Source organism: Ursus maritimus, unplaced genomic scaffold, assembly GCF_017311325.1.
Source record: "Ursus maritimus isolate PB19 unplaced genomic scaffold, ASM1731132v1 scaffold_21, whole genome shotgun sequence".
Classification (NCBI taxonomy): Eukaryota; Metazoa; Chordata; class Mammalia; order Carnivora; family Ursidae; genus Ursus; species Ursus maritimus.
Window position 1 is genome coordinate 11,765,540 of NW_024424564.1, and position 24,049 is coordinate 11,789,588.

The following is a 24,049-nucleotide window of genomic DNA, read 5'->3' on the forward strand; positions in this document are numbered from 1 at the left end:
GTGGCTAAAACATCACCATTTTATTATACCTTGTGATTCTGGGGGTTAGGAATTTGAATAGGATTTGGCTGGGCGACTATTTTTTTTAAAGATTTTATTTATTTATTTGTCAGAGAGAGAGGGAGAGAGACAGAGCACAAGCAGGGGGAGCAGCAGGCAGAGGGAGAAGAAGGCTCCCCACTGAGCAAGGAGCTCGATGTGGGGCTTGATGCAGGACTCGATCCCAGAACCCTGGGATCGTGACCTGACCTGAAGGCAGGTACTTAACTGACTGAGCCACCCAGGTGTCCTGGCTGGGCAACGATTTCACTGTACATAGCAATGACTATGTCACTTAGTGGTACTCAGCTAGCCACTGAGCCAGTCTAGAGGGTCTGGCACCCTGGCAGAGTTAACTAAAAGACTGGACTCCTCTTGGCTGCTCTCTCTCACGTAGCCTCAGGGCCTTTCCAAACAATTCTTTAGCAGGATGGTCAATCCTCCAAACAATTGTCTTCAGACATTGGACCATAGGCAGCCCAAAACTGTAATCCCTGGGGGAAGCAAAACAAATTAAGTGAGCCCTACAGTTGCCCTGGCTTTCTGCTTGGGTCCTTTTTCTGGGCTGTGGCAAAGGGTGAGTATGCCGAGGTAGAGCACAGTCTTTTTAGTGAGTTGAAAAGAAAAAATTGGAATTGGTGGAGGCTAAAGAAGAATTTATAGAACAGAGTACTGGGAGAAAAAAACAACCTAGAGAACTAGGCTCCATAAATCTGTATAGGGGAACTGTGAGCTCTTAGCTGAACTCCTAAGTTATGTGTAAGCAGACTGAAATTCCACAAGGATGGACAAACACTGGTAGGGCTGTCAGATTTAGTAAATAAAAACAGAGAATGTCCAGTTAAATTTGAATTTCAGAAAATCAACAAATAAGTTTGTAGATGTTCCAAGTATATTTTATCTGGCAACCCTAACTCCGGAGAAGAAACTGAACAATTACCAGAGCTTGCACTTGGCTGGGAAATGTTCAAGTTCTAATTAACCTAGGTGGAGAGGCAGAGGGGACATCTAGAGAATTAAGTCAAGACTCCAGAACATTCACTCCTTAAGGACAACTACCTTGGAGTATAGGTCAACCTAGACGCTTTCTAACAAAGCTTAGAGAAGCTATATGAGATCACCACGGTAATAACTGCAGATTAAAAAAAGAGAAGAGGCCCGCAGACTGAGCTATGGATCTTCCAGTGTTAAAAAGTCTAGGCAAAAAGATGGAATCAGTGAAGGACAATAAGAAGTTACTAGTGAGGTGTGAAGAAAACCAAGAGTAGGTAGTATCCCAGAAGTTAGGTGAAGGTGCATCAGGGAGAAGAATGAGAATAACTCTGCCAAATGCTCCGGAGACTGACTGAATTTAAGTATGTAAAAGTCATTGGTGAAGTTCATAAGAGCAGGTCCAGTGAAGTCGTGGGGTCAAAAGCCTGACTGCTTTGGGTTATTCACGACAGAAAGGGTAGAAAGGAATTGGAGAAAGCAGGTATAGAAGCCTCTTTTGAGAAATATTGCTGCTAAAGTAACAGAGAAATGGGGACAATAGCTTTGGGAGATGGGACCAAGAAAGTTTTTCTTTTTTAATGGGAGAAATATAATGCTATAGGAGAAGGAAAGAAATTCACAGGAGTGATGTCTTTGCATACGTGTGAAGGGGACTGGAGGTGTTGGCCCGAGGTGCATGGAGAGTTCCTCTCTAGTAAGAGGCAGGAAGGCAGTGTATGCATGTGCAGGTCCTACTACAGGGTAGATGGGCAGCAGGGAGCTGAAGAAATTCTCTTATGAGTGCTTCAGTTTTCCTAAGGGAGTAGGAAAGAAGGTGATCATTTGAGGGCAAGGATGGAGGAGGAAGTTTGTTAGGGTCTGAAGAGAGACGAGAAAGTGGAAAGAGTTGTGTAGGAAAGTTTCATGGTGAATGGAGCTGGCAAGTCCAGTGAGATGGCCAGGCAGCATCAGGCGCATTTGATGTTTGTAATTACGAATTTAAAATGGAGATAATAGCAGGGTAGAGCGCTTCCTTTCAACCACAAACTATGAGGAGTAGGTAGAGAGATTCAATCAAGGTTGTGTTTTCCCAAGTTTATGTGAAAGAGAAGCAAAGGAATTGAGGGTACACGCACAAAATGATGATAATGGTTGTCACAGACTTAAGAGGGGAAGGGATGGAGGCCCAAAGGCGGTGAAGGACAGGGAAAATGTACCAGGATCCACGGCCTAGAAATCCCGATGAGGCCAAAGCATTGTTAAAGTTGAACTTTAGAGGCAGCGAATTGGAATGATGAGAAGTGCGGATATTAAATTCAGATAATAAATAAGTGGCAATTATTGGTAATAATAAGATTCATGATGTGATTGTGGGCATGAGCGGCTGAGGTAGGGTAAAGGACAATATCAGTGGAGGAAAAAACTCTGAGGAACTGATCAGTCAGGCTACTAGAAGAATCATATTTGCTTATAATCAAACTACCAAGAATTTAGACAGATGTGTTGGAGAGAACAACTCTGAGCTGTGAAATTAAGACTTTTGATTTGATCAGTTTCTTTTGACTGATAGCATGACAATATAAGTACTATAGGCCAAGATACTTGATGTGCTGGCAAAGACCCAGCCAAACACATTCTGATAAGATGTTCTCAATTCAGCTGGTCCTCAGAGGGCTTCAGGTTTATGCTGCAGTGAGAAGTAAAGGTTCATTTATCTGAGACTAGCCCCTGGAAGTCCTCCCAGAATGAGGGAGGCTTCCTGCAGGGCGGGACTATTTGGCAAGCATCCTGAGAGAGAACTGAGGTGGAGGAGCAGGCTGGGAGGCCAAGGTTCCATACATTGGAAACTGCAAGACTTGTGCCTGAGCTCCTGTTCACGCCAGGGAGGGTCTGGTATGGCTGTAAACATGAATGCTGAGAAGGCGTGTCAGGCGAAGTCCAAGGCTGGGACTCTAGGCCCTCCTCATACCACAGCTGATGTTGATCTTCCTTGCACGCTGCTTACTAGCCCAGAGTTTAGACTGCAGGCTTGCGAGATCACTTTGCACTGTCTCAGAGAGCAACAGGCAAAGGAGGGGTACACCTGCTCCTCTTCCTGCTTCTGTAAGTTTCTCTGAATAAACTCTATTCAGAGGTCTAGTGTGTGTGGTATGAGGTCATTCTTCCTGTGCGTGCTCTATCAGCAACCATTATCAAACTCCCCTCTTTTCTTGTTCCTACTTTTGTATTTCAAAAACGAAAAGAAAGAAAAAGAGATATATGTTTTTCCCTATCCAATATCATGTATTATAATGAACTGTTTTGTAAGGGTTTGAAGAACCGGACTGGGAAATCCAGTAGAAAAAGGAAACACAAAGCACTTAAGGCATTGTCAGTACCACCCATGGATTACTAGGGCAGGGAGGGCAAGTATAAATTTCCCCCTGCCTCCATCATACTCCGAAGTCATGACAGATGTCAAGGCACGCTGTTCTGTTGATTCATTCCCAGAAGAATTTTTGCACAATACTCCAGACAGCCACTAGGTTAGTTGTAGTTAGCACCAAACAACCTCTCATGTGCCTTCTGTGATAAGGAATGCGCTGATCATCATACTCAAAGAGGATGGATCCTGGGTATCAAACACTACCTGGGGGCCAGAGCAACATATCTGAAATTTTTATTTAGAACAACAACAACAGGAGCACCTGGCTGGCCCAGTTGGTAGAGCATAGGACTCTTGATCTTGGGGTTGTAAGTTCAAGCCCCACGTTGGGTGGAGAGATTACTTAAAAGGAAAATCTTTAAACAACAACAACAACAAAAACAAATGTTTTGAAGAACTACTGGCTTCCCCAAGTAAATCCATAGATCAATAGGATCTAACACCCTTTTGCTTCTCTTTCATTGCCACCAGTCACAAATTAGAGGTCTTGGGTCAATTACTGTTGATATTTAAAGCTGAATATAATTCATTCCCTAGTTTTGTAATGCTTATTTCCACTCTGAAACTGAGCTATTATGAGATTACCAACAAAAACGGAAATGCTGTAGTGTAGCACAATATTATAGATTTTAAAGTCAAACAGATGTGAACTTGTATCAAATTACTGTCTCTTTGACCTTAAGTAAGTTTCACAATATTCTCAAACCTTAGTTTCCCTTCTACAAAAGGACAAAATAATACTAACAACCTTGAGGGTGATTTTGATCTATCATGAAAGTTTAATATTATTTGTAAAGTAACTAGTATGGATGCTAGAACAGCGATAGTTCCCAATTAATGATCACTATTATTATAAATATGTGAGTTATACTCAACTCACTCTAGGTCATGTGCAATTTTCCTATGCCAAGGGTAGACTTCCCCACTCACTATCGTTAGCCGAGAGAGAGAGAGAGAGAAAATTCAGGCAGCTGCTTCCATGTGGATTTCTGATCATGTGAGTCACTGTTAAAAACCTTGGCTGCCTGACCAAAACTTTAATGGCTTTGCAAGCTGTTCCAGAAATGGCTCATAGGGTTCTCTTTCCTCCCTCTTTTAGTGGGAAAATGGATGAGGCTTTAATCTGTGGATGCTGCAATGTGTTGGCCTTGCTATTTCTTATAAACTTATGACCCTCTCGAAGGAAGCAGCTAGGTTGATTGTAATCACCACTATGCCCCTGTGTACAAGGAGGTGCCATTAAACGGTAAGGATTGTGTCCCTAGCGAATGATCTTAGTTCCAAAATAAAGGACAGCGGTTATCACTGTGTTTTACTCGAAGCCAAAAAACTAAAGCCACGGAGAAAACATCACCACTGCTGGACAGTCTCTTTTGAACCAGAAAAAAAGAGGTAGAAATACCCTAGCTTCTCCCTTTTGCCTACCTTCTAGTCTCCTACCAGTTCGTACTGTTGGCCCTATTCAGTAGAGTCTCCTGACAAGAGAGCCTGAAATAGGCTGCAGGGGTCAGGCCCCTGTGCTACATACCAGGGATAGGGGTAGGGGCAGCAATTAATCTCACAACCAGCAGGAAAACAACCCATAGTTGGTTTTTTCAGTTCCTTAGAAAGGCCAAGCTCTTTCCTATGTCAAGATATCTATATATTGTGTGACTATAACTTTTTCCCCACCACTACTCACCTGGCTGCCTCTTTCTCATTCTTTAGGTCCCAGCTTAAATACCATTTTCTCAAGGAGGTTTTCCCTGATTATCAATCTAGAGTAGGTCTCCCCCATTACTCTTTCTTTAAAATCCTCTCTTCTTACCAACCTTTATAATTATATACATATCTGTGTAATTATCTGTTTAATATCTACCCACTCAGGGGCAAGACATACCTGTTGTGCTTCCTGCTGCATTGCTAGAGTCTAGCACTATGGCTAGCATATAGTCAGCATGCAGTAAAAAAAAAAGAATTGTTACCTATTATTTTTAACAATAATCAAATACTCAGATGGCAGTATCAACCTTTTCTGGGGTTTATGGCAATTTCTTTCCGATGCTACTATTTTATTCCTTCCTAATATTTAGTCAACACAAGTTGTATGTTTCAGTTCCATGAATATTTTTTAAACATTGCCTAGAATACCAAATTTCTACATTGTGAGGCTTCGAAGGCCATTAAGGAAAGTTGATACATCCCTTGAACTGTCAAAACAAAAACTACGTTGGCAAACTTGGAATAAACAGATTCTTTTCATCAAATGATCTGTGACTGAAAAGAGAAAAATGCATATAGGAGAGCGATTTATCATCTGCAAAATTTGTTTATGTTTCACACATTCCTGGTTTGGATCTTTGGATTTTTGCTCTTTAAAACTATTGAATGATACATTTTCCTTGACACTTCCTAGGAGATCTCCATTATTTTTCTTCTACAATGTATTTTTTTCCTCAATAAAATTCAGCTCCCTTTTCTTACTTAGCCTTTTATTCTGCCAGCTTCATGTGAGGTAGAGGAATGCCCCATCTTTTGTAGATCAAATAAACCTGGATTCTACATAAGGAAGGGTTGCTTTGTCTTCAGAGACTTTGTCTCTAAGGTTCCCAGGCTTCGAAACTCCCGGCTTCCTGAACCCATCTGCCGAACTCTCCCCATGTTATCCGATGCAGAAAAAAATGCCTGCCAGCTCAGGAAGTGAGGAGTTGGGAAGCTCAACAGGCTGGTGGGGGGAAGGGGAGCACTAAGGTGACTATCTTGGGGCAAGCAGCATGTATAGGGCTAAAGAGTCCACTTCCAGGTTCTATTTCGCTGTCACTCTAAGATTTAGTCATCAAACATTTATTGAACGCCTACCGTGCATGAGGCACTATGCTAAGGCTAGAGATTCAATTACGAATGAGCCGTGGTTCCTATTCTCAAGGAGTTCACTGCGAAGACAGGCAAGTAGAGAGACAGGCAAGCAACAAAAAGGCACCATTCATTGTCAAGTGATGTGACAAAAGTAAACAGAAAACACTGTGGGAAAGGGTCCTTAACCCAATGGTGGACAAGTGTGAAGTGGGGCTGCTACGGCAAAGGCTTCCTGGAGAAAGTGATGCTTGAGCTGAAAAAGGGGTAGGAGTTGCCCCAACAAAGAGTAGAAGAATATTCTAGAAAAAGAGAAACAGTTTGCCCCGCAATCCATAGCAATGTGTTATGGGGGAGTTATAAGTAATTTAAGACCAGGTCCAGGAGAGAGAAGAGAGTGGGAGATGAAGTGAAGAGGTAAGCACAAGACAGGGTGTTGACATCCTTTTCCTCAGGTGTGAACCTGTTCTTTATGATCAGGTCCTTCTGGATTAACTCTGGCTAAGAGGAATGGATGACGGACAGTGGAAAGAAGACAGACAACTTGGGTTTGAAACTTGGTCCTGTCACTAGTTTGTGACCCTGGCCAAACTTACTTAGCCTCTTTAACACTCAGTCTGTTTCACCAATGGAATGCAGATAAGAAGCTTTGCTCTAAAGGATTATCGTTATAGTTAAAAATAGTATGATATGCATAGTAACCAGAACATTTCATGCTTTCATGTTAAACCTCAACTATTATAGAATAAACTGCTGTAATCAAGAATATCCATGAAAACTTTGAGTCACATAGTTAAGTGAACACGAAGTAGACTCTGGGTTTGTCTCTAGTTGCCAGAGAGCCAGTTAGCCTGCCTGGACTTGTTTGGATACTTTTGTTTAGTCTCTTTGGCTCTTTTCTTTTCATGGTAACGTATGTATTTCACAATTTGGTGTTATTTCACTACCTAATAAATGAGTTGTTTGAAAGTGAATTATTATGTCCTCAGACTAGTTTCATTTTCTTCACGCCACAGAATTTTTGAGGTAAAAGAGGCTGTACGACTCATCTGTGGATGTGGGGGAACAGAAAACCATGTTGGAACAGAAACCGGCTCACAGCAAACATACTAAATATCCGTCAGCAGGGGAGTGGCTAAAGAAACTTGTATCTCTCTGCAGTGAAATACTGTGCAGCCACTAGAAGGAATGAGAGCTCTTTATGTATTAGCACAGCCAGAGCTGCAAGACCCATTGTTAAACGAAAAAACAAGCTGCAAAAAGATATATAGAAAATGATATCATCATTTTTTGTAGAAAGATACACACACATATAAACAATATGATATGCTTTCTATGGTTGTATGCGTAGTGTATAAACGCATAGAAAAACTCTGGAAGGATACACACTAACATGCTAAGAGTGCTATATATGGTGACATGAGAAGGTTTGTCCGGGTGGAGCAGGGTGGGGCTGGGGAGGGATGATGGTCTAAGGAGACACGAGTTGTTTCATTTAAATTTTTAAAAAAGTAATGCTCTTATTATTTCTATAATTCAAAATGTTTTCAAAAGAGAAATGAAGAAAGAGCAAGAGCTTTGAGGCTGGATGAAACTGACTCAAATCCTGGCTCAGCAGTTTGTTAATTCTATGATTAGGGGGAAGATTTGGCCTTTTTGTCTCAGTTTCTTCATCAACAAAATGTCTTACAGCTTTTTGTAAAGGCTGAAAGTAAAACTCCTGGTACATTACCAGTACTCCCATGTGTTAGTTTTCTTTCCCCTATCCTTAATCCCACAGCCTTTTTCCCCCTCCCCTCCCCTCCCCCCCTTCCCTTCCTTTCCCTTCCCTTCCCTTCCCTTCCCTTCCCTTCTTCCTTTCCAGATTAGTCAACCAAATACAAAGTAATGAAGTCACTTCCTCAAGATCACACAGTTGGTTAATGTTAGTTAATAAAAGCAAGGGCTATAACTCAAGTCTCCTATATCATAATAAATCAGCATTAACTCTACTGGGGAGTTGGATAACTATGTGTGATGTAGTTGTTTCTGCTAGTGGTTCCAATTTTCAGATCCTATGTGCAGATTTGAAATGCAAAGCATCATATTCCAAGCTTGGGCAGCTGTTGGACCAACCAAACCAAGACAGTCCAGACAAGGAGTGCCAGATAAACCTGCAAGATTATTTCTGCCATGTCTCTTTTTTTTTGATTGTGCTAACTATCAAGGAGATTTAGCAGTAAATATCAAGGACATAGGTACAAGGAGAGCATTGGTATCAGGCAAAGAATCAGTTAACAGGAAAGGGAAAAAGGAGCAAAAATGGACATCTGACATTTTTTTTGGCTACCTAGAATTTGGGTAATTCTTCTCATTTGTAAGGCAGAGATTACTACCCACTATATTAGTTAAAAATGACAGATGTTTTCCTAGCTGCCCTTGCAATTAGGGTTCAGTCAGGTGGCTTGGGCTCTAGAAATCAGAAGACCTTCCTTATCAGGGTCCACTTTCCTTAGAACAATAGGGATTAGTTCTAGTCTATGGAGAGTTACCAACTTTTATCACTAAAAGCCCTGAATTTTAATTTCAAATTAAATTAATTTTAACTGTCATAGACTCCAGGTGGGCTTGTGGCTGTTAGTACCCTGCTGAGTCCAAAACAAAGGGGATTTTGTTTCCTGAAGCCTTTGCATAGGACCAAGACATTTTATCAGACTCTATCTAGATGAGGGAGCTATGCAATGGCACTCTATGCAGTTCAATGGTCTGAACCCAGATGGTCCAACCAAGATGAAATCACACTACAGTTGGTTGCACTTCCCACTCCAGGAAAAAGGGTAGATTCCTCGGGAAACTCCAGGAACTGATTCGACCCCCTCCCCCGCCCCCAGTTTATTTTCTGGGAAGAATCAATGACTAAGTGGGTATTTTCATATTCTTCTCCTCCACTTTTGGCCCTTTTTATGCTTTGAAACTGCTAGTGTGCAACGTGCCTCAAGACTGCTTTGTAGAGTAAGGCATGAGAATTTACTTCAATGTCTCCATGGGACTCCAAGTTAGCTTTCCGCATCCTAATCATTAATAAGCATCCCAACCACTTGTAACACTCTAGAACTGAGTTGCTTCTTTCTATCCTGCAGGGAAAAAAAGACACACAGGTCTCAGATACCTCTGAGGCAACACTTCAGATCCTCTCAGCCACGTCCCACTCTTGTTTCAGCACCAGCAGTTCTATATGGCTTCCTGCTGACAGTGTCTCACCTCAGACTGCACCATGTGCCTCTCATCTTCCACCCCCGGAGGGGTTAATGCCAAGATACAGAATGCCACAGGATTCTGTTTAGGACTCTCATATGTGAATCACTGAAATACAGGGAGTGAATGCCCCATGAGGCAAACATTTGACAAAAGGAGACAGACAGCTAGTAGATAAATTCTCCTTCCTTTCTCCCTCCAGATGGACTTTTTGAGATGCAATTTATATACCTTCCTGGAGGACGATCCTGTGGATTTGAACAAACTAGTCTCACTTGGCAACTACCAACTTGATCATCTTGTCTCATAGTGGGTCCTCTTTTTCTGTTTCATTCCCCTCATCCCTCACACTTGGAAATGTATTCCCTAATCAAGTAGACATACCATAAGATCCTTGCCTCAGGCTCTGCTTTCTGGGTAACCCAGACTAAGACAACACCACAGAATTCATAGACAAAATTATGCCAATTTCATGCTTTTCCTCACTTGGGAATCTTTTCTGGCTCTTTACTCAGTTCTACCCTCAATGTGTGACTTTGCAAGTTACTTAATCTCTTTGAGCTTCATATTATTTAAGATAATATGGAGATAATAATAAATAATGCCTATCTCATGAAGAGTTAGAGGAATTAAAAGAAAAAATGATTGTAATTATTTAGTAAACAGTGCTTGGCACGTAGTCAAAGTTCAGTAACTGTCAGTTGTTAATATTATTATTTTTAAAAATTAGTTTTATTTGCAACATGATGGATGTCTAGAGGAGATGGAAAAAGGAAAAGGAGTTCACTTATAGACACTTTGGGGAGGTTGGAAAGATATGTTCACATGCCTAAGAGCACATGTCGTAACACTATATAATACATCCTCCAGGTTCCATTCCGTTATCCCCCCAAAACTGATTCAGAAATGGAACTGCAACTCCTTCCAGAGCTAGACTTTTGCAGCCATGGTGAAAACGATCATTTTGAGCATTTGAGCATTTTGAAGGGTTTAGTAAGTTTAAACTGAATTCAAACCACAGTGGTCCAAGGTTTTGTTTGACATTTTCATCTGTGGCTTCCTTCTCAAGGGGCTGGCACAGCCAAAGGATGGCCCAGGCTTCTCTCATCTGAAGTTCTGTCCATCAATTCTGAGCTGTGCCTGGGACTCCTGACAGGAGATGGCCTGCCTCTCACATCTTGCAATTCTTTGATCCCAGAGTCTCAATTGTGTTGTTTTTGGCTTTTACTTGCTGATGAAGAGATTTATGTGAATTTAATTTTCTTTAGTCTCTGGCTGCCAAAGATTTTGGTGTTTGTAATTTTCATAGGGAACTATGATCAACTACAACCATTTTTTCCCCCTATGGGTGTAGGCTTTCACAGTAGCAGGAAGTCAGAAATGATTTGTAGGTTACTAAATCTTAGGCTTTGTTTAACATATAATTTTTATGGTCAGCAAGAGTGAATAAGGTCCTAATATTTCAGAACTTCATATAGGAAGTAAGCCAGTATGAAAAATTACACTGTCTACCAACAAAAGCTAGCAATTGCATAATGTATCTTCTCAAAAAACATTATCCTGACCCCTCCTCCCACCTCGTTTTTTTTCCTCCAAGTCTGGAATTCTTGTTAAATGAAGTTTTGGTGCTTGTTTTTCTTTGGTAATGTAGCAGATACAAAATGTACCTCACACCACACACAAATGTACAAAGCAGATGCAGCTTCCTTGAGTACCTCTTAACTGATGTTCTCTCCCGGATGATCCCTTAGCCAGCTAGATAATGGAAAATTAAAAACCCAGTTTTAGTCTGAATATGGAATCTTAGTCTGATCCAATCATTTAAAATCTCTTTAGGTTTTTCAATCTCTGGTCTCTTAACTCCGGTAAATGCTAAATGCTTCAGGGCTCCTTTTGCTCAACTTCAAGATGGCATCTGGATGTGAAGAGTAATATAGGTGTGATTTAGGTGGCAAGATGGGGGTCCTCAAATCTATGCTGGTCTCAGAATCCTCCTGGTCTCTGATGTCCAGTGGCTGGAAGGGATGCTTTCTCAAATGGCATTCACCAAGGGACTACAGGCCCTATTTGTCTGCAAATCTATTCAGCAGCCTTTCCATCCTCTACCCTCTCAGTACTCAAGAGTCTGCTTCTTTGGGGCTAGTAGGTACTTCAGAGTACCTCGGGTAGGGGGAATTAGGAATTTTGCCTTACACTGGCTGTGGTAGACATAAGGATCTCTGCCCAGATCCCCTTTCAAGGAAAGATTTGCTGCCTTGGTAGCTGAGAGAGTGATCAGCAGATGGTCTCTGGCTTACAGCTCCTTCAGGATCTGCTTCAGCTATAGAAAGACATCTTGCCCGAGGCCATGTCCTTCCCAGAGTGACCCTCCACGTTGGACTTCTCCAAGAGGTTGGCAGCCTTCCTATATTATGCCTAGAGAGACCATTAGCCTTGATGTTTCTGGAGGCTTTCTACCTTACTGGATGTTTCTGAAAGTGCTTCTTTCTACCCACTTTCCTGAGGTGCTTTCTGGTGCTCCCAATTCTAAGGAGAAACAGCTGTTACAAGGACCCTGCTACTGACTGCCTTAATCTCCTTTCGCTGTGCTTCTTCCTCTAATCCCTACTTCCTCTATGCCATGTCCTTATTCTAATCTAGACAGAAAGCCAGTGGAGAGAGACTTCAAAGAAGTGTCTTCCTTCCCCAAAGAAAGAAATTTATATTTTAGACATTCAGGTTCAATTCTCTGTATGTTAATAAAGCTAAAAGAAATTTAAAAATCATTTCTTTCTTAGCAAAAGTTGGCTTTTGAGTCTCGTTTCAATCTCACAGAAATAGATAAACAACGATCTCCTTTTCCTGAAGCATTTGAACTCTCTTTTTTATAGGATGAGAAGTTGCCAGTTAACAAGATTTATAAGACATGGAAACATATCTGAATAATATTCAAATGCATATTATACCTATTGTATAAAAATAATAAATTAAATACTTACTACTATGCAGCAGTGGTTGTGCTTTGCATGTATTATCTCACTTAATTTTCACAATAACCCTATGGGAAAGTATTATTATCCCAACTTTGAAAATGATAAATGAGACCCAAGAGGGCTAAACGACTTGCCTGAGTTCACGTAATTAATAAGGGTTGAACTGGGACTTGACTTCAGGTCTGACTCCAAACCCCTTGCTCCAACCACTATAATTCTCCATTAGACAAAGCCATGTTTGACTACAAAACATAATTTTGATCACAGACAACTCCCATTTGGTGGTTTAATTTCTATTCACCAAGAAGTTTGAGGACCAGGCTTTGAAGATGAGCTGTGTTTCTCTGCTTCTTCATCTGTAAAGTAGACGTAATGCCACCGTTAACCCACAAGATTGTATGAGGTTTAAATGAGTTCGCATATGACAAGCTTTTGGCACAGTGCTTGGCACATAGGAGGTGTCAGTAATTGTTAGCTTTGCTGTTATGAAAGTCTTGGGATTGCACTGTCTTTATCATCAGGCTGAAGATTTCAAAATGAAATGTAAAAAAAATATGAGTTTTTCATTTTTGACATTCATAAATATTTAAATTGGGTTCTATTGTTTCTTTTCTCCCTTTATCTCCTAGAAATGAACCTCTATTGGACTGTAGGAAGGAAAATCCTGCTGTGAATGTTTAGGGAGAACAGAATCACCCTGTCAGAAATAGCATCTATTGCTTTGTTTGTTGTTTTGCTTTATGCTGGAAGAAAGCAGTTGCTTTAATGAAACATTTCCATGAGTTACTGTTGTTGTTGTTATTCTTATAATTACATTACCAATATTTTGCCTTTGCAGAGAGGCAAGGAGGGAGTAGAGGAAAATGTGGGGGCTTTGCAGTCAAACATATCCAAATCTGAATCCAGTTTCTAACTGATCCTTGGAAAGCGATGTAATATTTTGAGTTTCAGCTTTTGTCATTTGTGCCTACCTCCCTGATATAATTGATACCAGATAAAATGATATAATATGCTTCAGATGCCTAATATTAACTGGCACATTACAAGAGTTCAGTGAAAGTTATTTCACTTTCTTACCTCTGCCTTTTAATTGTCCTTTCCCACTGTCTTTACTTTAGAAAGTTGGCCATAAGTGTATGGGGGGGGGGTAGGATTAGAATTCTTGGAGATCTGCTTATTATATAGTAAATGGTATGGGTTATGTTATAGGCCCCACCTGTTCATTTGTTGATGTCCTATACACCGGAATGTGACCTTATTTGGAAAAAGAGTCGTTGCAAATGTAATTAGTTAAGATGAATTCATACTGGAGTAGGGTGGCCCCTAATTTAATGTGATGAGTGCCCTTATATAAAGGGAAAATCTGGACACAGACATGCACACAGGGAGAGCACTATGTGAAGATTAATGCAGAGATTGGGATAATGCTTCTACAAGCCGAGGAATGCCAAAGATTTTCAGCAAACCAACAGAAGCTGGGTGAGAAGCATAGAACAGTTTCTAACAGCCGCCAGGCAGAATCAACCCTGACAACACTTTGATTTTGGACTTTTAGCCTCCAGAACTGAGACAATACATTTCTGTTGTTAAAGCCACCCAGTTTGTCATGCTTGGTTACGGCAGCCCTAGCAACCTAATAAGAAAACAATGAGGACTAGAGCCTTCTCTGAGATGTTTAGCTTAGAGATTTTAAATGTTGTGCTTATTAAACTTTCACTTATCTAAAAAATTAAATTCTTTAATCAAAATCAAGAGAAGTCAACAGTTTATCCAGAGAAGTTATAAAAATGAAGAATGACAGATAAATCCCCCAAGGGATTTCATAGAATACTACTGTAAAAAATTTGAGAGTTCACATTTTTAAATGGCTTCTGATGCAACTTTTACCAATTTTCCATTAAAATGATTAGAAATGATATGGGAAGAAATGTGACAATTACAATAATACTAAAATCGAAGACTCTCAAACTTTTGCCAAAATCTAGTATACATATAAACCACAAGTAGATGTAATTGGATTGCGAATCCATTTTCAAATGGTCTATAAATATATTACTCTCTTAACACTGAGGAAACTGTTGGCCTGAAGGAAAGTGAGAAGACCCTTCATTTCTGTCCATGCCCATCTCCAGGCTATGCTGTTCAGGGTCTTTACCCATAAGAAAAGTGCCCAGCCATAGGGTATGATTTTTGGTATGTCCAGGCTATTATTCACCATTCTCCTGTCCCAATTAGTGTCTAACTTTCCACATCCATTCAGAAAGTGAATTTCTTGAATGTAAGAGTACAAAAAATAGGTGATAGGAATGGCTCATGAACTCAGGAAACACTTTATTTACATTTACCAGTTTATTACAAAGGATACAATTCAGGAACAGTCAAATGAAAGAGATGCTTAGGGCAAGGTGGGGGGATGTGGAGCTTCCAAACTCTCCAGGACACCACCTCCGAGCACCTGAGTGTTAACCAGCCCCAAATTCATCAAACCTCCTTGTTCAAGAGTTGCTATAGAGCTTAATCTCCACCTCTGCTTTCCTCTCCTGCCCTGAACTCAGGAATGAGGCTGAAATTTCAATCCTCTAATTACTTGGTCTTTCTGGTCACTGGCCTCATCCCGAGACATTTAAGGGACCAGTCCCCCGCCACGTCCCCCCAGCCTCAGTCACCTCATTAGCATAAATTCAGGTCTAATGTAAAGAGGCTTGTTATGGATAACAAAAGATATTCCTATCACTCAGGAAATTCCAAGCGTTTTAAGAGCTCTGTGCCAGGAACTGGGACAAAGACCGAATATATTTATTATTATACCACACCCCTCCATAGAGATTTTAACGTTTTGCATTCCCACCAATATTGTATGAGAGTACTCTTTTCTTTTCAGCCTTGCTAAACTTTTAAATTTTTGCCAATCTGACGTTTGGGTATACTATTTCAGTTTCCTTTCAATCTGTATTTTTCTTATTATAAATAAAATTGGACATCTCTTTATCTATTTAAGGGCTACATACATACACACATATACATATAAATTGTTTATATCTCATATCCATTTTTTTTCTATAGGAATTTTGGTCTTTTTCTCTTCAATCTTTAAAGTTTTTGATATATTCAAGAAGTTAGTACTTTATCTGTGATATACATTGCAAATATATACTCTCAATTTGTTGTTTGTCCTTTGATTTTGCTGTTGGTGGTTTTTGGTTTTTTTTGTGGGGGAGGGACCATGAAAATGGTTTTTAATTTTCATGTAATCAAATTTATCAATTATTTAAACTGCATCCGAATTCTAAGTCATACTGAGATACTTTTCCCTCCACCTAGACCATAAAAAAAATCCTTCATGTTTTCTTCTAGCATTGCTAGAAGGTCAATTTTTTAACATTTAGATCTTTGATTCATTTAATGTTTATTTTTGTGTGTGGTATGATGAATTGATCAGATTTTATCTTTAAAAGAATTTTCAAAGATGTGGAGAAATATACCTAGTAATGATTAAAAAAAAAAAAAGGAAGATACAAAACTATGTTCAATATGGTCTCCACATACATACATAGAAAACACATTAGAACAAAATGCACCAAAATGTTACAAATGGTTACATCTGGTTGACAACATTATGGGAAATTTAAAATGTTTTCTTCTAAAATATGCTTCCATATTTTCTATAATAAACATGTCATACTTTAAAACTAGAAAGAAAAGCAGTATGTGGTCTTTAATTTAAATAAATAAATAACACTTGGCCCTGCTAGTTTTTTGGTAGTCTGAAACAGAGATGTAGAAAACACATATTTAGTTGAAGCAGAGGAGAATAGGATCAATATATACTTCCTTCTTTCCTCTTTGCACATCTCTCTGCCTTTCTTCGTGTTTTTCTCTCCCATTTTCTCACTCCCCATGTCTTACGTAGCAGTAAAATACAAGCAGAGAATGAGCAAGTCTTCTGTAGCATATTATTTTATTTCTGCAAAAGCTACTTGGGGTTAATTCTTTCATAAAACACCTCGCAGGTTATGACAAGAACTCAAAGAGACCACAATGCTAATGGATAATGTGAAGCCTCTGGCATACAAATTGCCCCTTCCCCCTCAGCTAACAGTCCTGAAACCAGCAACGGGGTAACCTATTACAAAGCTTTCTGTGCTATCCTAGAGGGTGTAAAATTCCAGGTCCCTTCATTTTAGCAGTTGAATGGTCAGAGGAGAATTATTGCTTCCTTTATTTTATGGCACTAGTGATGTGCATCTTGTCCCCAGGATGTGTAGCTGAAAAATCAATGCCAGATGGCTTAGTAGGAGACAGGACTAATGGTTCTGTGTTGTTCTGAATCTCCCCAAGAGGAAAGCTATGCGGTGGGGGTTCCCAGGAATGTCACATCCAGTGGTTAATAATGACAATTGTTGAGTGTTCATAGTGTGCTGAGGTCTGTTTTACATGCATAGTCCCATGAAATCATCATGGCCATGCCATGAAAGGAAGCCATGCCTATTATGGCATATATATGTACTTCTCACAGGTGCAAATAAATAACTTTCCCTAAATCAGACAGCCTGGAGGTGGCAGAACCAGAGTTTGAACCCATGCCTGTTAAGCTCCAAAGTTAATACTTCAAAGGGTATTCTAAAGCCACTGGTGGAAGTGTTAGTACCAAGGAACAATAGCTTAATATATCTGTTTATCAGTGAAACTTGTGACACATCCAGATGGCATGAGGCCTCCTTGGAAGACATCTTCTAGCAGACTTTCTCAATGCAGGTTCCACAAGAAAATTAAACTCTACCAAAAAACGAGTTGAGTATTATCTTTTCTTCCAAGGATAATGGCACATAACAAATAGTAACATTCTAGTTGCAAAGAAGAGAAGTTAATTCATTACACAAAATGGTGACCTAGGACATTAGGTCTTATTTCTCTCCCCCCCACCCCATCTCTTTCTCTCTTTTCCTCTGTGTGTGTGTGTGTGTGTGTGTGTGTGTGTGTGTGTGTGTCTTTTCCTTTCTTAAGAAAGGTTACAAGGGACAGGGTTGCCTAGCTAACTCAGTCTGAGGGGCACATGACTCTTGATCTTGGGGTCATGGCTTCAAGCCACACATTGGGTGTAGAGATTATTTAAATAAATAAAAACTTAGTTTGCGAGGGTAACAGGCCTATAGTGCAATTATCAGCTGAATTCTCTCCAGTTCCATTAACAATGTCTGAAGGAGGTCTTTTACTCAGGACTTTGTATTGATTGTAAAAGGATAAATGCTATATTGCATATTTTTCCTCCAGTATCAATCTAAGCAATCATTCATAACACAACACTACAAATAATACTTTGGGTGCTTCTGGTATTTGCTCTAATCCTTGTTAAGGGGTAGGTGAATCCTGAGCTGGGAGGACCAAAAGGAGAATCTCCGTCCTTCCCTGTCTAGATCTTCTTTTTTTTATCTTACTCTTCTTTGCTTGGTGACCCTCTTTGGAGTTTCCCACTCCCTACTGGATTGGGATTTACACACTACTATTTATGTTAGTGCAATCGCTTAGAGCTCAAACTCTAATTACAAAATTTTTATCAATACTATTTTATACCTCTAACCAGTGTTGCTTCTAATTTGAAATGATGACATGATAGCACTTGAAGTAGTTTGTTTCACTGGTGTACATTCTTTAAATAACAACCAGAACCTCTTTTTCTCTCTTTCTCTTTCTCACTGTCCTTCAACCTTGCCTCTTTTTTTTTTTTCCAAAGGATATTAACATTCAGGTTCTGTACTAGCTGAAAAATATCTTTCCTTTTGAAACTGATGTTTGCATAACTTATTGAAGCTCATGGTTCTTGGCAAATGACAATTTGGTGGCTTCATAATGGCTTTCATTTAAGCAAAACCATCATTGTTAGCTATCAATAATTGTTTGATGTTCCAGAGAATATCCTCATGCTAGATGTTCGATGCCAAAGAACATCTTTTTCCAAACAAAAATGAAATGTTTCAATAATGTTTGCCTTTTTGTGGGAAAGAAAAAAAGCATAACATTCTTGAAATGTTTTGAGGAAATCTGTAGATGTCTTGTAGACTACAGCTTGGACTGAGTGATCTAAATACCAGCAACATTGGTGACAACATGAGAAATGTCACAAGGCGTCCTACATTCTCTTGTTTTTCACTCTTGGATAGCTGATATAGCAGAATGGTGCCAGAATTCCCGAACTGTTTCTTTGATTTACCCTCTCTTAAACCTCCAGTCATGGGGGGATGGTGATTAATAAAAGTAAGGGTGTAGAATCAAGGGACTCAAGCCCAGCTCCTCTATTCCTAGCTAATAATACTACCATGGGGTCCTGGGAAGATAGAGGAAGCCAGGGACCACTTAGCACAGTACCTGCACAAAGACATACTAATAATAATTCTAGTTAACATCATAATTGACATTTACTGAGTGCTTGGTAAGTGCCAGGTATTATATTGGTAACTTCTATGGATTGTTTCATTTACTACTTACAACCACCCTATGAAGTAAGTGCTATTATAATGATTTCATTTTATAGGTGAGAAAACTATGGTGAAGAGAGGTTAAATAATTTGTGTAAGGTCACATAGCCCATGTCATGGAGTCTAGATTTGAACTCAGGCAATTTGATTACACTATACTACATTGTTCTGATAAAGAAATGCTAAATATTAGCAAAATGTGATGCTACTTCTGTGATCCTTTCAAGCAGCCTAAAGCACCGGACATTCAAACAAAAATTTCTAACTTAAAGAATTACACTCAGAAGCCTTTTAATGGTGCTAAATGTTGGGGCTAGGCAGCTACAGGAGTATCATCCATAATCACTTGCCACTACCCTTGGGAAGGTAAAGTTTGACAAAAAAAAGTTTCCACCAAGAGCAGCAATGAGTTCATTACCTATGAGATTGGAATTGTGAACTACTTAAATCCCCATTTAAGGACTCTAATACTTCTCCTTCCTCCCAAATGTCTTTCTTCTTAAGATGGCATCTGGTTGCAAAGGACCTTTAACATCCTAATGGTATTGAGTACACAGGCCTATGTTCTATATGTGGCCCTCTATGTTTTAAAATGTACCAGGATTTGTTCTAATCAGGTATGGTAAGATGCACAAACGGAAATGATTGTCATCAAGGAAGAAGTTTATATTCACAGATCCCTAGAAATAAGAGGCATGGCATACCATATGCGGCCAAATGAGGAAGCACCAGGATCAGTCAAGAATCAGAGGGAGCAAGAGGTAAGCATGGGTGAGAGCTTTTATTGTGGTTTTTCAAGAGGAGCTCATGAAAATTTGGTACTGCTAGCCCAATCTCTGTCTCTCTGCCTAACTATACCATGCTGCCATTTGGACTCTACTCAGCAAATGACTGCTATTTGCATGAAGGCATTCTGCAAGATAGCCTCTTTGGTGATTCCACAAGGGCACAAGCTGCCCTCTTTTTGCCATTGCTCTCAAACCCTTTGCTGACCACCTGCATAAGCTTGGGGTTGCATAGAAGTTGCAATTAAAACTTAAAGAATCATCAGTACAAAGGAGAACAGAGAAGAAGGAATGTGCCAGGCAGGATAAACAAAGTAGACAAGCCTAGGATTGGCTAGTTTGAATAATTTTGGTGGGTTCTGAGACATAGGAACTGCCCCTACTTGTCTGATACCTGGCCCTGGGATGATTAAGGCAGGGTTATGGTGGCTTGGCCCAGTAAGGAGGTGGTTGAGAATATGGGCTCTGGATTGGTTGATTTGCATTTAAAGATTATGCTCTCAGGTCAGTGTTTGCTATCTCTAGGAGTTATCTAATTCTGAGAGGGATAATCTCTACCTATTAAAGCCCTAAGATATCATAGCATCATAAAATATTATTAATACACTCTAGTCGAAGTGTCTCATCCCATTTGTCTGAGACATTGTCCTTGGTCTTACTAATTCTACTCCTAGAGTGTCTATAACTCACAGCGCCTTGGCCTGATCCAAGCAAGGAAGTTGCTTCGGGGTAAGTCAGCTCTCTCTCTGACTAGGCCTCTCTGTTAGCTGCATAGTTAGGTCCTCTTCCTTCCTACAGGCCTTTCCTCAGATTAACATTTTTGTGGAGACTTTCTTGGATGCTCAATTTTAAGTCCAACCTTTCACATGGATTTCACATCCCTTTTCTCTTTTTATTCTTTTCTTTGATAGCAATCACTATCTAACATGCTATATATTTTACTTACCAATCTTGCTTGTTGACTGTTTTCTTAAATGTAATCTATAAGGGCAAGGATTTTTAAAAATTTATTTTGTTCACTACTGTACTTCTATTGCCTAAGTGGCTGGCACATAGGAAGTACTCAATGAATATTTGTTTAAATGAATGATGTAATTAACTAAAAAGTCCCCAAATTGCCATGTGGAATTGAATGCATAGATAGATATAGATAGATAGATAGATAGATAGATAGATAGATAGATAATGGCCAAATAGATTAACACTGGGAAAGCAAGAATAATTTAACATTAGAAAAATCTTCGAATTAAATCATCACATTTACTGCATTAAAATATTGACAAAGAAATGTCATGTGCTCCTCTCAATAAAGCAGAAAAAAAAAAAACCCTAAAAAAATGTGCATAGAAGGCAATTTCTCCTACCTAATCAAGTAAATCTATCGAAAACTAACAACAAACAGTCTAAATGGTGAAATTTTAGAAGCACTTCAAGTAAGATAAGAAATAAGACAAGGTTGCCTATATTCATTCTACTATTCAACATTGAACTGAAGTTCCTAACCAAAGGAAAAACACAAGATAAAAGAGGTATAAGAATTGGAAAGGAAAAGACCAAATTTTATTTGTAGAATATATGATTATCTTCCCAGAAAATTCAAAAGAAACTTCAGATAATTTGTAAAATTAAGATAATTCATAAGATTATCAAATCTACGACTGATAGACAATAAAAAATACCATACTAACAATAAAGATTAGAAAATATAATAAAAATGTTTTAATTGGGCAAGGCACTTATGGAGAATATTACATAACTTTGTTAAAGAATATAAAAAAATATAATACAAGAACAAAAATGTAGTTGGGATACATACACTAGATAATGCTGACCTTTGGAAAGGGAAGATAATGGGCCTGGCAGAGAAAATGTAGAGATTTTAATGCTTTACTTAAAAAAGAAAAAATAACTGAAGGGAATACAATTTAATATTTTCATTTTTGTGGCAAATATTTATCATAGATATTTATTACATTTTCTATGTTTTGGCCCCCCCCAAATATAAATAAATGAGAGAGAGATCTCACTAATCTGAAAAAAGAATTTTTTAGAAAGATTTTATTTATTTGACACAGAGAGAGAGAGCACAAGCAGGCAGAGTGGGAGGCAGAGGGAGAAGCAGACTCCCTGCTGAGCAGGGAGCTGGAAAGCAGGTCCAATCCCGGGACCCTGGGATCATGACCTGAGCCGAAGGCAGACGCTTAACTGACTGAGCCACCCAGGTGTCCTTGAAAAAGGATTTTATAAAACAAAAAAATTAACAAAGATGTCTTTCATTGGTTACCGAATCGAATCGATTAGCATCTAGTGTGCTTGGCCATTTATAAATATTTTTAGAGATATTATAATATCTTAAATACCCTATCTTGGGCCTTTTAGACATGATCCACTTCCTGGACTTCAAAAGCATTTGAGACCAGATAGTATAAACTACTGCAATGATTCCTGGGCTTTATTCTAATAGATTTGAAAAGTCTGTTCTCAAGTGGGCTTTTTGCAGAATCTACACCCTCATTTTGAAGCTACAAGTAGAGTATGAATATTCAGTGGCCAAGCAGGACTTGGCATGCTTGGACATGAAGGCAGATCTTACAACGCTTGCATTTTCTACCTTCTGCTGACCTGTTTGGCAAGAGCGCTACACCCAAATATTAAAGAAAGCCTTTTACTGGAAGAGATTCAAAATGCAATGGCATAGTGAGGCAGTCTCATGTGTTTTCAGAATCTTGTGTTCTTTCTCCATTCTGAATTACGGGAAATTCTAGTGTGTAGAGAGGTTTTATTTTATCTAATTGTTCCAGGGTTTACACACTGTTCAGAATATAATTTATAAGTTAATTTATATGTTAATGACAACCACCCAAAGGGCAAATTTGATAGACAAATTATTAAATCATTCTGTCTGCATATTCTCTTCTTTTGGACAATTACTTTTTCCAAATAATACCAGCCAATCAGACAACTATAATTACTTTGTGCTCTGCTAATAGAAGTCTGGTAGAGAGCTAGCAGTTAAAGAAATTCTTATCTGTAGCTACAAAAAAGACGGGTCCTTGGAATGTCTTGTAGACATATGTCATTTAAATAACGAAAAAAATTACTGGGTTTCTTCATCAGGGCAGTATAAACATTTTGACCTAAAATGCAAACATTTTGGTTTATTTTTAATTCACTGATCTACTTTGTAAAAACTCTCAGCATGAAACTGCTTCTGTGCATGTAGAAGTCAGCAAACTCAGATGTGACCACAAAGAAAAAACACTCCAAGCAAGCATCAGATTGGGAAGGGGAATAAACTCAGAGTGTTTCTCCCTAATCCTTTACTAAAGGGTTTAGCCCTGAAACAGAGCCACTGTTTGGCAAAACTATAAGACAGACAAACTGATCTGAATTTGGTGCCCTTCCCCTCTCTTCTCTTCCCTTGTAGTCTTGATTCTCACAGCAGCCAGCATGCCCTTCAGAGTGTGCCATATAGACCTAGGCAACATATCCAGGGCCTCAAAATGTTCTTCCTACCACTTCCCCACATCAAAACCCTATTTCTGCAGGGCTGTGCTCTGAGGCGATAGCTTCAGAATAAAGCAATTCCTTACTAAATTGCTAGTGATGAGGGATGACTCTATATGGGCCTGCCTACAGAGGGCTACTCTGTAATAGCTGTCTAGAGGTCCTCTGCCCGCCCTGCCACCTCTCCTGGTATCAGGTCCCTTTAGGGACCCGCAAGGCTTCAGGGTTATGAAGCAAATTCAGGACCAGACCAGAGCTAAGAGCCAGCTTTATCAAAGCTTGTGTGATGGTTACCCTAAGTAATAAACCTAGGTATGGGAGCCCCAAATATTGAGAATTGGGTACATGTTGCTGTCAGAGTTACAAAGGGCCAGCCAAGCCATGTATGTCTAAAGCCACCAATTTCTTTGGTGTCTCTCATCATAAATGATAAAAAGTGGAAAGTGTGAGTATAGCGTTATCCACTTTCAGATCCGAAAGTTGTCTTCCCAGAACAAAAGAAAAAGTACCCAAGAACAAGCCATGCTGACTTTGTCTTCCTGAGTATTTTAGAGGACATGGCAGTAAAAGGATCACAGATAAATTATAATGTTGAAAAATACTTTCTGTGGCTCAGAGCCCTGAGAGCACTCTGAATGTCATAATAATTCTATAAAGTCTGTCAGACATTCAGAGGAGATTATCCTGGGATTTGAGGGAGGGAGACACAGCACAGTAGTAACAGCCGCAAGAAGTCACTCTCCTGCAAATAACATTAGACAAACAATTCCAAAATTTATAAGCATATAACAGTCAGAAAGAGTACTGAAA